This window comes from Henckelia pumila, chromosome 2 (assembly GCF_033568475.1).
Source record: "Henckelia pumila isolate YLH828 chromosome 2, ASM3356847v2, whole genome shotgun sequence".
NCBI classification, from domain to species: Eukaryota; Viridiplantae; Streptophyta; class Magnoliopsida; order Lamiales; family Gesneriaceae; genus Henckelia; species Henckelia pumila.
Window position 1 is genome coordinate 82,211,986 of NC_133121.1, and position 12,189 is coordinate 82,224,174.

Genomic DNA, 12,189 nt, shown 5'->3' on the forward strand with positions numbered 1-12,189 from the left:
GGCTACCACAATGGGACTCGGAGCTTGCCTCTTCAAGGGCACATTCTTTTTGGGAGCATGGAAAGAATGCTTCTTTCCCTTCCCATGTGATCTATTCTTTGAACCAGATGAAGATCCCACAAAAAGAACCGGCTTCTCTTTCTTGATTGTGGATTCAAACGTAACAAGCATGTTGACCAATTCCTCAAGGGTTGGATCTAACTTGTTCATGTTGAAATTCACCACAAAAGGATCAAATGAGCTAGGCAGTGACAAGAGCAACACGTCTGTGGTCAACTCAGTTGGTAGCACAAGATCCATGCTAACGAGTTTCTCCACAAGCCCAATCAACTTCAGGCCATGCTCATGAACCGAAGTCCCATCTCGCATGCGCAAAGTGATTAGCTCCTTGATAGTCGCATGTCAAAGTGGGCGTGTTTGTTCACCAAAGAGTTCTTTGAGATGCAAATGAATTTCAACAGCACGCTTTGCACCCTCAAAACGTTGCTGAAGCTCATCATTCATAGAAGCCTGCATATAACACTTGGCTTTCAAGTCATGGTCACACCAATCCTTGTACGTTTGTAGCTCCTCAGGGCTACAATCAGTCGGAGCCTTGTCAGGGGGCGACTCATCAAGTGTATATGAAATCCTTTTCGAGTTCAAGACAATTTTTAGATTTCTTAGCCAATCGAGGTAATTTGGACCGGTCAGTAAATGTTTGTCGAGTATTGCAAACAACGGATTGCGAATTGATGACATTGTCAAAAAACTTTGTACTGAAAAATAATAACAGATAAATGTCAATGACTATTTTAAAGTATTTAATAAGATATAAAGTTTGGACTTTAACTTTATAAATATTTACTCCCACTGTTTTGACATTTTCACTACCCTCTAGTGAAAACGGAAAATTCCTTTCCTCAGTAGGTACATAAGGTCCAATTAGCCAATTACGATCTCGAATAATATCAGCCAATCATAATTTCTAAAAGGTAGTTTCCAATTGCATCTCCATGCAACCCTTACGTAAACTTTTGTCTCACGCTTGATTAGGACCCAATAATATGACGTCGTTCATCTTTACGTGTCAAGCCTTACCCATCGATATCGAACCTTAATGGACGGTCGCCATGAGTTCCCCCAATAATATGAGCCGAAGTCATGGGAGTTCCACGTAGTTCACATCACCATGTCAATGGATGTCACAGCTTTCCGGCATCCAAACCCCCCCAATAATATGAGCCGAGTATTGAATACGGGTAGCGTTCGTCATGCATCCATTGTCGATGGAAGACATGGAAATTATAAACAAATTTATAATTCCCCTTTTCGGGCTTGATATAAATTTTGAATCTAATTCAAAATGAGGGTTTTTAATTTTGAAAAGGTCTCATCATTAATTTTAAATATCGCCATGTTTGATCGTATGTTAGCCGGATTCATGCAATTTTGTTATTATAAAATAATAACGAACATACTAATTAACAAGGATGATCAATCGCCCCAAAATTATTTGGTCCGTGTGAGCCAAACTCGGGCCTAGGTCCAATTCCTAGGGAATGCATGGGATGCAAATGCAACAATTACATAAGCTTCCAATATTTACATGTCTTGGATCTTCATAATTCATCATGGCCCACCATCTTCCAATCTTGAACTTCCGCTATCAAATATTTTACATTAAAATATCCATGGCAAATAGGGATACATCTCATGGGGTGGGAACGGGCCATAAACCAAGCCCACTTTATAATTTGATAATTATTACAACCATACAATTCAAAATATCCTAGCATACACCTAGCAAATTGGTCTTGGGCATTTGATCATCCTTCATGCACAATATCACATATCATACCCCATCAATTAATTATCACAATAATCAATTGATCAAATATTATATATCTTGGTCCAATCACTAACCATCACAATTATAAAACAAATTAACAAAATAAACAAACACCTTTGTTTACTTTCAAATTAATTTATTTATAATTGAATTTCTTGTAAATCACCATTTACTATTAATAATCAAAGTCACACTTTAACTATTTATTTTATGAGAAAAATCACATATTATAAAGTTTAATTTTTTACAAAAATCAACTATAATGTATTTAACAATTTAGGGCCTATGACACATGAAATTTCAAAACACCTTTTGAAAAATGTCATAGTCAACACCGAAACTCCGTCGCCGGATTGCGGCCAAATTTTTTATTTTATTTTATTTAAATATATGGGGCAGCCCACGGCTGCCCCGAGGATACCTTCGGGCAGCCCATAGGCTGCCCGAAACCACCAAAAAAATATTTATAAAACAGCCCAAAATTGATAAATTTTGATTTTCTCATGCGGTTAGAAATTGACCTCAACATAATATCCATCAAATACTACACAAAATAGTAACCTAGGCTTTGATACCACTGAAGGAGATCGGTTAACTCGTGCCCGGAAACGCAGCGAAAATATAAAATTTTTAACAAAAGAGATCCGAGCACTTGTGTAGTATTCAAAAACATAAACAACCATAGGGTGTTTAGAATTTTACCTATCAATCTCAAAGATTGATTTATGGCTTCAACCAAGTTGATAAACAACTAGGCTCTTGAAAAAGGTAGACTCAATCTACAAGCTTCCAAGAGCACTCCTTGCTCAAAATGGATTCGACACTTCGAGCCTCCGAATTAGGTCTACGACTAGACGATCTAAATCCGCTCTAAATATGCACTAGAATATTTAGAGAATTTAGCATTGAGATATCATTTTCATCTCCCTCAAAAATGAAAGAAAATTTTTGGAGAAAATATAGAGAGGGTGTTCGGCCACTTCTCCAAAGGTAGAATGGAATTGTGTTTGTGTGTATATGATATTAGTCAAAGTGCACAAGAAGCCATGCATAGGAAATGCAAGTCATGCATGGGAATTGTGCCACCAATACAACCCTTCAAATTCCATCATACACACACATATATATATCATATATATATACATATACATGCCTAATATATATATATAATATATATATATATATATATTCAAATGGTATTTGAACTTATTTTAATTAATTATTAAACCTAAACCCATTTAAGTTTTATCAATTAATTAAATTCAACTTGAACTCATTCAAGTACACTAGTATCAATAATTATATAACACTATATTAATTTGAGCTCTACTAAACTCAATAGTGTTTAAATAATTCAACATTTGAATTAATATAATTATTTGTACATTAAAATGTCTACTAGTGTTAAATTAATTCAACACTTGAATTAATTAACTAAGTTCAAAATAATAGTTTAGAAAATCACCATTTTCATAAACTAATTATTTTAAGTCAACTTTTAAACTTGGAACACATTCACAAATTAAAAGTTACTTATTCCATTCATTCTCCAAATTAAAAGTCAAACTTCTACCTTATAAACTCCTTTATAAGTAGTTCAACACATTGAACTTATTTTAATCTCAACGGGATCTAAAAAGCTAGTACTTGTGTGACCCTCAATGGTTCATTGATACAACTAGAAATGGGTTCACATCTCCATGTGATTCGGGATCAACAAGTCCCTTATATGAGCATACCCTATATAGCTTCATTCTTATTGATCAACACATTGATAATAAGAACGTCAGAAAACTCAAGTCTGATAGTACCCAACCAGCCATGTAAACGTCTAGCAGCATCGCTTACATGACTTCCTAGGTATCAAATGATAGTGCCTGCAAGAACCAATAAATTATGGTTAGCGTACAGTACGGTCCCTTCAACTCATATATCCCGATCGATCGACAACCATTGGTTTATCGAGAGTTGTCATTGAATCGATAACTATGTGTCATGCCGTAGTTGCATCGAAGGTGTAATTCAAGAAACCCCTTTCTTAATTACCACCTACTCTGATCAGAGATTTCAAGCTACGTATGCATGAGATAACATAAGATATCCATACCCGTAGGTAAGCGGTGAATCCCCGACTACAATGCATTGACTCCTATATGTTTCATCACAACACCCAACATTGCCACCTGATGACCCCAGATGAGTCGGTAAACAAGTCAAAGTGAAGCACTAGCATAGAGAGTCTCCATGTTGTCCTGGGTCATAAGGACTAATGGTGTACAACCATAAACTAGGACTTATCCACTCGATAAGTGATAACCACTTGGAAAATCCTTTAGGGAGGGTTGTTCAGTGCACTCTACAAGGAGCACCTATTTGCATGCTTTGACATCTCCATGTCCCCTACCAATGAAACATGGTACTCACATCGCAAATTCTAGTCTCAAGCTCGAGCGGCCTTTATCCTTCTTTATGGCGGCTGAATCGATTAGGAACAGTTTAGAATATACAGTATTCCAAATATGAGTTTCATGATAGTCATCACATGACCATCTCATATTCTTTCTACTATTTGTATATTCAAGGGCTTTATCTATGCAGCTTGCATGGGTATACAGATAAAGATTTGCCAAAATAAATAATGTGAAATATTATTAAAATAAAGATTGTCATACAAGAGTTCTCACAAGGACCATCGGCCAACACATTGGCTCGACGGGCACCTACTCTAACATCCGCTTCACCTTATATCTTTTCCCATAATCTAAATTCAATCCTTCTATCAAATTTCACTCACATCTCAACCCTTTCCACGAATCCTTCTCTATAAATCCTCTATCTCTCCTGTTCACTAAAGGCACGTTGTTGGGCTTACAAAACAACGGATTTTACTGATCTCTTCTTTCAAAAAAAAAAAAAAAAAAAATTCAACCTCCCCCAAACTTGCAAATGACAATACCAATTAGGCACAACCACACAATCAAACCAAATACGCCCCACAATTCAATCCACAATCTCCATCCAACACACAGGTCAACGGTTCAACCAATAGATGAATTAAATTGGCTGAACCGTTGACCCGTGTGTTGGATGGAGATTGTGGATTGAATTGTGGGGCGTATTTGGTTTGATTGTGTGGTTGTGCCTAATTGGTATTGTCAATTGCAAGTTTGGGGGAGGTTGAATTACATTGCTCTCTATTGGAGTTATAGATATTAGTGCAATAACTGCAGTGATTCAGTTAGATCAGCAATAGAAATGACTAGAGATTTATGATATGAGTTTTAGAAAGTACGATTCTTTTTATTCGGTACTGGTTATATCAAAATGAAAGTAGAAGAATGTCGGAAGAATTCTAGTCGATGTACTGACTTAGTATAGAACTAACCTAGAATTGACAGATATGTCAGTGGTTAGATTATACAGCAATTATTCAGATGAAAGAGTCCGACCTTTCTACGAAATGAAAGAAGTTCTATATAGAGAGTGGTGTCTAGTACGAAGGTTGTATAACAACTCGTATATAAGAGCACTACTTGAACTGAAGAACTCTAGAAATAGCATAATATGGATTAGCAAAGAATTATCCTAATACCAAAGTAATTATTAATTCTATGACAACAAGTTAAGTTGAAAAGATAATATTCGACTATTTTCAAAAGGGAATTAATAGGTAAACTCATATTAATAGAGAATAAGAAAAATCAGTTACAGTTGAGCTTTCTCTTCAATTTTGAAGCTATTACATTATAGAAATCATGATTCTTGAATCTCTTGATATCGATTCTGAGGTTTTTGTTATTCGACCTCGATCGATCTTGATTGACTCTTATTTCTTTGCTAGAGTCTGATTTGATTCATTCGTCTTGAGTTTTATGATGCAAGTGAGTTGGTATCACTTAGCAGATTTTGTCATTCAGAATATGTAATTTTGGATGATCTTGATTTGAGCAAGTTCCTTTGAGTCAAGATTTGAGAATTTTTGATCATTTAATGTACATATTCAGTGTATTTTGAAGTTTTGCTTGTAACTGATAGAAATTTAGATATAGAGTACCAGCAAGATTTATGGGTTGATTGCATGATTTACTAGTAATTGGGAAATAGAAAGAAGGAATCTTGATCAATTGTGTAAAGATCTGCAATTTTTGTACTTTTGTTCTTGAGTTTCTAGACAGATACTCAAACAATCAGAATTGTTGCAACCAAGCTAAACTCGATTGGTTTGGAAAAATAAAAGAAACATTGATATTAGATCAAGCAATAAAATATCGATTGAAAACGCTCGATTAAGATTTGAGACAAGACAGCAGATCAGAACAGATGAATTTTGCGGTGAATAATCGTTGGAGGATGCCAGATATTCGAGATATGGAATATCAGATTCTGAAAGATGCATATGACAACAGATTTACTATTCATTCAGTTGTCTAAACATGTATAACAGAAAGCAGTATTGGTGAAAGAAATGAAAACAGATACGACAGAATTGACATTACCAATACTAAAATTCTAGTAAAAGAAGCAGAAAAGAAGAACACAAGTGGTTTCGATTAGTTACATAAGAGCTGAAAGAAGATCAACTTTGCAAAAGATTGTAGTTTGAATCTACTCAAATCGTCATGATTGTGCGATTTAGATTGTAGTAGATTTCGACATATTCAAGAATATTATGCATTAGACATGATACATACATAAAGAGATACCTGGTACGAAGTTAGCAAGATGACCAGATTTCAGGAATTATTGAAATATATTGTCAAGATAGAGACTTTAGATTTGTTTTCTAGACTGTGGCACTAATTGTCAGATGTTCTAAGTATTTGGTTGTATAAGATTTCATTATACCATCCTCCGATTAGTGGACTATCAGATGTGATTATCCAGATTTTTGAGGATATGCTCAGAACTATAGTACTAGATTCGGTACTAGCTGATTGATTATTTGCCACTTGATTACTATAATTCCCGTGACAGCTATCTGATAGATATAGAGACAGTATTGTGATTTTTCGATGGTAAGAAAAGCAGAATTGTCTTTATAGTGAAATGATATTTCAGAAGTATCAGCTATCAGACCAAATATGAGTCAAGAAAAGATAGAGAATGTAAAGAGTGCTTGAACAGAATAAGAACAGAGCAACATAGACAGAGTTAGCAGAAGAATACGAGAATGATCAAAAAGAAAATTTTTCTTAGAGCACTATCCAATTCAGAGAGAGATTTCCGAAGTGACTCAATAATTGATTCTTGTGAGTATTTAATATATCTTATTGATTACTACTCAGCAGATATACGAAATGTGATCCATACACATAAGCTAAAGAATATCAGCTATGTAGTGACCCTTACCGAGATCACCTACTAAACAGAACTTAGGCATGCAATTAACTTAATTAAACAGGAATCAGAATTAAACTGCGGAAAACATACAATTATTACAATCCCAAGGCAAGGAATCTGTAAATACTACCAAAATATAATACAACCAGATCGAACAGCTGTATCAACCCAATACAACATAAATAAAAACTTAGATGAAGCTCCAGCTGGCCAACCACTGCCTAGCCCCTCTTGGATTCACCCGCCTCGTCCAACCGCAAACCTGCCCCATGGAATAGGGTGTACAAAAACACAGAGTACGAAACGTGAGCATAAAACGCTCAGCACGAGAGTATGAGTATACATTCATGCAAAGTGAACTCCCTATAGACTCGAGGTCAAGGATTAGATAACAAAGACAGACCGGGCCCTGTTATGTAGCACGTTGTGTCATCGCTTCAGGAGGTGGCTCCCATACCGAAAATACCAGTGGATATGCCGGACCCAATTCAATGAAAGTCCATCCACTAACAGGATAGGGTACAACCCTACTAATAGACATCTCGAAGGAGATAGCTCAATATGCAAATGTATGCAACATAAAATCATGGCATATAAGTCATGTAGTCACATAATACATGCATACTCAGTCAGGATATCTCGAACAGTATTTTCGTACCTCAAATACTAGGCGCACTCTACCAGCTCTAGGTCTACGCCTATGATTCGCACTACACTGCCAAATGATACTAATATCATTAAAGTGCTCTAAAAGCCTTAACTAAGCTATTGCATACTCCTAAATATTTTTAGAAAGCAAAAGCTATACCAACATTCGTTGTTAGCCCTTTGCTGTCGATTGCCTCAAAACTAGGCCACAGCTCCGCTACGGTGCCTGGATCGCTACGCTACTTCCGGATTCCTGATGGGACGCCTAGAATTCCCTAGATTTGAGCTAGAAGGCTAAGGAATCGAGAGAGAATAGGTGAATGGTGTGCTTTGAAATGAATCTCGGCACCTCTATTTATAGACCACGAATGGAACGTCCGTTCCTCAACGTTGTGTCCGTTCTGCCTAACAAACATTGCGTCCATTCACCATCGTTGCTTCCGATGGTGCCAATGTCACATCAAGTACGTAAGCAGTGATGCATTTCTGATGGCACGAACGTTGCATCCATTCCTAGAACGTTGCTTCTGTTCTGCCTGACCCTCCGGACCATTTCTGATCATTCTGGGTCTAACCCCGGGCTCCGCTAATCCATTAGAAGTCCCCTTAATCATGTTTATTGGATTAAATAACAGTTAATCACTAAAACTGGGCTCGGGCTACTACATTCTCCCCCACTTAAGATATTTCGTCCTCGAAATCAGCTCATAAGTACTGAATGTAAAACAAGGTGCAGAAACATTCTCTTATTCAAATTGAAAAATTTACAGAGTGTACAACTGAATACAATTCGAAAATGAAATCAAAATAACTCAGGATGTTCTGTACGCATCCTGCTTTCAAGTTCCCAAGTAGCTTCTTCAGTGCCTCGGCGCTGCCACTTAACTAAAACCAGATGAATGACTTTATTACGTAAGACCTTATCCTTATGATCCAGGATACGAATAGGTCTCTCAACATAGGTCAAATCCTTATCCACCTGAACCTCAGACCGCTGTAAAATATGAGACGTATCTGCCACATACCGTCGCAACAGAGATACGTGGAACACGTTGTGAATACTGGACAGATACGGTGGAAAAGCCAAATCGTCAATGCTCTCCAAGATCTCAAACGGACCGATAAATCTGGGAGACAACTTGCCCTTAAGGCCAAATCTGAGAATGCTGCGGAAAGGTGACACCCTCAGAAACACTTTCTCCCCAACATCGAACTGCAGAGGCCTATGCTTAGTGTTTGCATAGCTAGCCTGACAATCCTATGCAGTCTTAATCCGTTTCTTGATTTGATCAACAACATCTACTGCCTGTTGGATAAACTCCGGTCCCTCAGCCTGCCTCTCCCCCACTTCTTTCCAGAAGAGTGGATTACGATAATGTCGCCCGTACAACGCCTCAAAAGGTTTCATCCCAATGCTAGTATGATAGCTATTGTTGTACGCGAACTCGATCAATGGCAAATGATCCTGCCAGGTTGTACCAAAGTCCATAGTGCAAGCTCGAAGCATATCCTCCAAAGTACGGATAGTGCGTTCTGACTGACCATCTGTCTTCGGATGATAGACAGTACTAAAGCTGAGAGTAGTGCCCATCGCACGTTGAACACTCCCCCAGAACCTAGAAGTGAACCTGGGGTCTCGATCGCTGACAATGCTCACAGGCACTCCATGAAGTCGAACGATCTCCTGAACATACAAACGGGCCATACGATCCACAGTGTACTCTCGACTATAGGCAATGAAATGCGCTGACTTGGTGAGTCGGTCCACCACAACCCAGATAACATCACAATTCCTCGAGGACATCGGCAAATGGGTCACAAAATCCATCGTGATAAACTCCCATTTCCACTCTGGAATAGGCAGACTGTGAAGCAAACCTCCAGGTCATCGGTGCTCTGGCTTGACCTGCTGACACACCAAACATCTCGTAACATACTGATACGCGCTGCGTTTCATCCCCTTCCACCAAAACCGAGTACGTAGATCCTTGTACATCTTGTTGCTCCCCGGATGAATACTCAACTTGGTGTGATGTGCCTGAGACAAGATCTCCTCTCGCAACTCTTCATCCTGCGGAATCACAAGTCTACCAGACAAACACAGAAAACCATCTGACTGATAGTGAAATCTAGACGTACTACCCTCGTTGGCTAGACGAGCCAAACGCTAGGTCTTTGAATCAGACATCTGAGCATCTCGAATTCGCGAATACAAAGCTGTCTCGGATAATATCGCAAACATCTGGATACTCTGCATACCTTTCTTGTGCTTGAAGGTATACCCTGAAGAACAACAATCCCCGATTGCACTAGACGTAGAACAAGTCGGAAGTGCGGACAGTCGCACCTTGCGACTCAAGGCATCAGCAGTGAGATTAGCAGCTCCCGGATGGTACTTAATCTCGCAATCATAGTCCTTAAGAAAATCCAACCAACGCCTCTGCCTCATGTTCAACTCCGCCTGGGTGAACAAATACTTGAGACTCTTGTGGTCGGTGAAGATCTCAAATTTTTCACCATACAGATAATGACGCCAGATCTTCAAAGCGAACACAATGGCTGCCAACTCCAAATCATGAACTGGATAATTGTCTTCGTGCAACTTTAACTGTATAGAAGCGTATGCAATCATATGCCCATTTTGAGTCAGGACACAACCTAACCCCTGAAGAGAAGCATCCGTGTACACCACATACCCTCCAGATCCTGACGGTAATGCCAACACTGGCGCAGAAGTCAAACGCCGTCGAAGCTCACAAAAATTCTCCTCGCACTCAGAGGACCACTTGAAATCAACACCCTTGCGGGTAAGCTGCGTCAACGGTCGTGCTAGCTGAGAGAAGTTTAGAATGAAACGATGATAATAACCTGCTAGACCTAGAAAACTACGGATATCAGCGACCGTCGTTGGATGCGACCTATTAAGCACAGCTTTAATCTTGCTCGGATCAACAGAAATCCCATACCTGGATATGATATGGCCAAGAAAAACCACTCGATCCATCAAGAACTCACACTTGCTCAGTTTGGCGTACAACTGCTCATCCCGAAGAGTTTGCAGTACCACTCGCAAGTGAAAAACATGCTCTTCCGCATTACGCGAATACACCAAAATGTCGTCAATGAAGTGTTGGAAAACTGGCGTTCAGATCAATCACGATTGATACCCGGTGCAGCGGAAGTTTAAAATTTTATTATGGAACAATTCCATAGTGTGGGTATCAACCGTTTAACGATTAAATTATAAGTGTGTGTAAAATTTAAATAACAATTATTAAAATTTACCTTCAATCTCGAATCGAGATTATTGGACTCCAACAGATTTCTCTGCTCTTGTTGTCTCTCCCTGGAACCGATGAACTCCTTCAATCAGGTCCACGAATAGAGGTTTAATCCCTCTGATAGATTGCACTAGAAAATCTATCAGAAGTTTTCTGCGAAGAGAATAACGAATTTGATTCGCTTATTCCAGACTGCAATTCAAAATCACAGACCGGAATTTCTCAGACAGAGAGGGAGGTGTTCGGCCACTTTGAGAGAGAGGAGGCTAGGGTTTTCGAAAATCCTGTCTCAAATTATGACCTGTTGTGTCTAATTTCTGTACTGCAATAACTTATTTATAATGCAGGCCACTAACAGCTTAGGGCCCATTAGTCATAAGTTGAGGCCCGACAAGCAAAGCCCGCACGTTCAAAAATTAATATAAAATTCATCGTGACTCCGATTGATGAACCGATTTCACCAATGTGCACAGAAACCATTTCTGCACATTATAAAGTCAAGATAAATTTTCCTGAATCCGAATTCAGTGGTTTCCAAAAATGTCCATCCCTATGTCATTTTAGGAAATCCTACTCCCTTACTCTTATTTAAGAAGTCCAACTTCTTTATTCATTAAATTTAACTCTTTAAATTTAACTATCTCAACGGGGATTAAAACTCCATTACACTGTGTGACCCTCAATGGTTCAGGGATACAGCTAGCCGTGGGCTCACAACTCCTTGTGACTCGGAACAACACTTTCCGACTTGCCCAACGAATCATGGTAAAGCGCCTAGCAACATCGCCCCATGATTCCCTATGTATCACTGATAGTGCCTACAAGAACCAGTAGATTTTGGTTAGCGTACAGTACGGTCCCTTCATCCATATATCCCGATCGAATCAACAACCATTGGTATATCGAGAGTCGCTCAAGATTCGATAACTATGCAATACATCTTGAAGATCAAATTAGTGACATCGCATGTGCTACTAAGAAACCATTTCTTAAATCACATCAAGTACTCTGGCCAGAGATTCGTCACACTAATATCTCCTCAGATCGCATAGGATATCCACACTCGCAAGTATGTGGTGAATCCTTGAC